Source organism: Macrobrachium rosenbergii, chromosome 1, assembly GCF_040412425.1.
Source record: "Macrobrachium rosenbergii isolate ZJJX-2024 chromosome 1, ASM4041242v1, whole genome shotgun sequence".
NCBI lineage: Eukaryota > Metazoa > Arthropoda > Malacostraca > Decapoda > Palaemonidae > Macrobrachium > Macrobrachium rosenbergii.
The window spans coordinates 52,911,858-52,916,857 of NC_089741.1; positions in this window are offsets into that span (position 1 = coordinate 52,911,858).

Below are 5,000 nucleotides of genomic sequence, written 5' to 3' on the forward strand. Positions count from 1 at the left end.
CAGAACTAGTGCTACATCATTTGAATTTTAGATAGATCATGCAGTCAGGCGGTGGAGTTCCCCCCACTTTTTTTTTTGTGAGGGTGGGGACGGGGAGTTGCAGGGATGTAAGGGGGTGGGGGTGGGGTTATGAAAGGGGGAGTGGGTTGTCTGTCTGCTGGGACTGTGGCAGCGGTGGCGGCAGCAGTTTGGGAAAAGGGGGGCTGCCAAAAAGCTGTACTCTATCACGTAATAATTTTATTTAGCAACGGAGTTCAAGTCATTATGAAATACATTAATCTTGCTTGTATGACAAATTCATGCTGCACACATACGCATCCGGTTGATAAATAGTTGTATTTATTAGTGACCCGATTATTTTTTTTTCTTTTTTTCTTTTTTGGAGGGGGAGGGGGTGGGGATGTTGTGTGAGGGGGTGGAGGGGAGGGGGAGTTGCCTAAATTTACATTCGTTACTCTAATTGCATTAATATCATGGGGACTGTAATCCCTGCAGCGGTGACGTAGCTTGATACAAAATGTAATTGCCTCCCTCCTCCCACAATTCTCCCCCTCATCCCCACCCTAACCCACCCACAATCCGTCCAGCTATTTTGACCGACACCCGGTCCTCTCCCGAGGACCGTCGTTTAGGGAGGAAATGTCATGGCCGTTCTATCATGTCCCCATACTGCATTATTCGGTGGGCAAATGACGCGCTCCAAGAGCTATACCCTTTTCATAACTTCCGTTGCAGTAAAGGGGAGAGATTTTTTAGGGGGGCTCCAGTGTTCTCTTCCACTCGCTGGAAACATCTGGACCGCTGGACTTCATTCTTTTTTGGTGTGGGGGATGGAATTCTTTTCCATGCATATGCAAGGTCTTTTTTTTTAGGAGGGATAGGGGGAGGGTGAGACCTTCCATATGTATATGATATAAGGAAGGGCCTCCTGTCCTTATATATGTATGCAGGTTTTTTAGGGATTTCTTCCTCATGTATGAATGGCTTCTATTTTGCGAGTCTTTCTTACCATGCACCCAGTTTATGCAATATCTTTAGGCTCCTTTTCTTTATATATATATTTCTTATATATATATATATATATATATATATATATATATATATAGATATATATATATATATATATATATATATATATATATATATATATATATATATATATATATATATATATATACTATATATATATTATTTTATATGGACTTCATGTTCATATGTATAGAAGACATTCACTAGGGATATTCTCACACGCATTGTTTCTTTGCGTATACAATTTATATTTTTATTTATTCTTGTCATATACATGTAGAGTTTCTGTATGTGTATGCAGTTTTTTTTCTTGGCTTCGTGGGTGTATATGGTAGGGTTATTTTACGGAAAAGTTTGTTAACGAACGTAAGGAAATATTTTTGGTTAGAGGAGAATGGGGCAGGATGCAAGGAAATTCGCCAGTTACGTTTGATAACATTATCCAAATTATTTTCTATTTGCATAAAGATCCATAATATGAATGCTTGGCTATTATTCTGTAAATTGTCTTAGCAATAGAACAAAATCCATTTTTTCATTATTGATTATTTTTTGTAATTTCGTTGGATGCAGAAAATTTACGTAATCTGGAATGACTGATGTCTTAGGTGACTCCCGACCTCTGGATATATTCAAGGGGAAAATTGAAAATAAAATAGAAATTTTAGCATTGAGAAACTTGATGAAATTATTATCTATCGTTGATTAGAAAAGAATGCTAAACTTCACAAATTAAAAAAAGGCAAAGTTCCACTGAAAAATCGAGTAAATATAAATTAAACTGAACTAAAACTTTGCGCGTCCAAACGGTGTGAAGACAGAACACTGTGCTTTGGGCTACCTCTTAAGAAAGAAAGTAAAGCAAGTAAAAAATGCTCCGAAGTTTCTTAGGCGCAATCGAGTTTTCTGTACAGCCGCTCGGCGTATAATCAAGGCCACCGAAAATAGATCTTTCTTTCGGTGGTCTCGCTATAATGCTGTATGCGCCGCGGCCTATGAAACTTTTAACCACTGCCCGGTGGTGGCCTTTCCTATATCGTTGCCAGAAGCAGGATTATGGCTAACTTTAGCCTTAAATAAATAAAAACTACTGAGGCTAGCTAGAGGACTGCAATTTGATATGTTTGATGATTGGGGGGTGGATGATCAACATACCAATTTGCATCCCTCTATCCTCAGTAGTTTTTTAGATCTGAGGGCGGACAGAAAAAAGTGTGGACAGAAAAAAGTGCGGACGGACAGAAAATGCCGGCACAATAGTTTTCTTTTACAGAAAACTGAAATAGTAAGAGCCATTAGCTTATACCTTTAAAAAGTAACCTACTCCTGACAGAAGGGGATTAAACTAGTTTTAATGGTAGGGTTAGCTAACGTGATATGATGGCGGTTGTTAACTTTTAAAAGCAGGTAGATTTGTCACTTATACACCAGTGTTAAAACACAAAAGTTATATATTTAGGCCCTGTTAATTGTTTAAGGCTCTTGAGTAGGATATGATTTGAGTGACTAAATAATTAAGCAATCTTTTTTTTGGGAGCACATATTTATAATCGTGTCCACTTTCGACGTGCGCTTGTGTACTCCTTGAGTAATCATACCAATCCAAATAACACGTTCATATCATTAAAATTTCACCTACTTATTCTAAATGAATTACAGGCTGCTCTATGAGCAAGAGCCCGTGCTGGCATAAAGCCAGCTTAATCAAAAACAAGACAACATTCCAAATATGCAGCATTTTAACAAGAGGAGTTTAGGAAACAGCGGTCAAATTCCCTCTCTCTCTCTCTCTCTCTCTCTCTCTCTCTCTCTCTCTCTCTCTCTCTCTCTCTCTCTCTCTCTCTCTCTCTCTCTTACACACACACACACATACGAGAAGTAATAAAGTAATATACGTCCCCAGATCATTTTCCCGAATATAATTTTAATGTCTTCGATTATTGATATCACTGTTGGTTTAAAGACGAAGGACAAATAACGCAGCATGAAATCAGCTGTTTGCCGAAGAATCATGAGCGACGAAGGTTTGTATTACATTAACTTATCGCCAGGCATCCTCATCAGTATCGCGCATGACAGACAGACCAAAAATATCCGTCTTACCGAGTCATTTTCTAGTCAATTCCTATTTTTTTTATTGATATATTTTGTATTCGCGTTTTTATCTTGGTTCGTTTATTAAATTCCTTTTTATTTTCGTCTCTTGCTGATATATTTTGTATTAACTTTTTTGTTATCTGGATTCGTATATTAAATACCTTTTTTGTTTTCTTCTCTTACTGATATTTTGTATCCACGTTTTTATCTTCATTCATCTATTAACACTATTTTTATTTTCTTCCTGTCGACATATATTTCAGTATTAATGCTTTTATCTTGGCTCGTCTATTAAATTCCTTTTTATTTTCCTATCTTACTGATATATATTTTGTATTCACGTTTTTATCTTGATTCTTTCTCGTCAAGGTCTGATGCAATCAGTCAGCAAGAGCTTAAAAAAAAAAAAAAAAATCTATTTCTGTTCTGCTTCTTTTCATCAGACCGTGAGGATGGGAGAGATTTAAAGTATGATAACGCGAGGATGGGAGAGTTTTAAACTATGATAATGTGAGGATTGGAGAGTTTTAAACTACGATAACATGAGGATGGGAGAGTTTTAAACTATGATAACGTGAGACTGGGAGAGTTTTAAACTATGATAACGCGAGGATGGGAGAGTTTTAAACTATGATAACGTGAGGATGAGAGAGTTTTAAACTATGATAATTTGAGGATGGGGGAGTTTTAAACTATGATAACGTGAGGATGGGAGAGTTTTAAACTATGCTAACGAGAGGATGGGAGAGTTTTAAACTATGATAAAGTGAGGATGGGAGAGTTTTAAACTATGATAACGAGAGGAAGGGAGAGTTTTAAACTGCGAAAAAACTTTTTTTAGAATTCACAGTTTGCGATTAAAGCTAAAAATTCATGTACCGTATCTGTTTGAAAACGATGTATGTCAGTAAGTGAATTCAGACGTAAATGCATTTACGTATTTTGATTAGATGTTTACATATGTTTATTTCGTTACATTTCAGTTTAAATGTATCTTGAATATACTTTTGGACAATACTTCCATTGAATGTGTAAGGACGGGCTGGTAGTGAAAAGTAAAATTATATATACATATATGGACATATTTATAATACATTTATTTATTTTATTTAGATTTATTTTGCCGTATGGATGATTATTGCATTTTAACAAGTAATTTCCTTCATGCTCTAGGCATGAAACGATTTGCTTACAAGCTCACTTCTAAATATTCTCATGTTATGCTCTTTATTAAGATTGGGTCTTCATATGTATGTATGTATATCTATGTCTATGTCTATATCTATATCTATATCTATATCTATATATATATATTATTATATATATATATATATATATATATATATATATATATATATATATATATATATATATATAATATATATATATATATTTATGTATATATTTGATGAAACAAATTATCACTTCGATTCATGATTCGAAAAGTGGCTTATCGTCTTATTTTATTTTTTTTTTTCATTTTACTCACGGTGATATTAGCGGATCATTCCATACGTATGTTGAAAATTACACGGAATTAAGCGATCAAATTCTTAACTGAGCCGTGGAACAGTGTTATGTACATAATTTCGGCGAAATCCTTGACGCAGGCACTCGACACGATCGACGTTATAATTATTTAACTCTAGCAGCAATTAAAAAAGTGCGAAATCCCTCTAGCATACAAATTAGTTGTAATTGGTAACTTTATCCACCATACTCAGATCACCCCAAATTAGGCTCGCCCAGGGAAAGCTGCTCTTGTTTCTGGTCTCTCCTGCCGTTGTGTCAAACAGGTAAAACAGGCGGCAGGTGTGAACAATGATAAGCTTTAATCTATGTACATATTTTTATAATGATGATGTTTGCCTTGA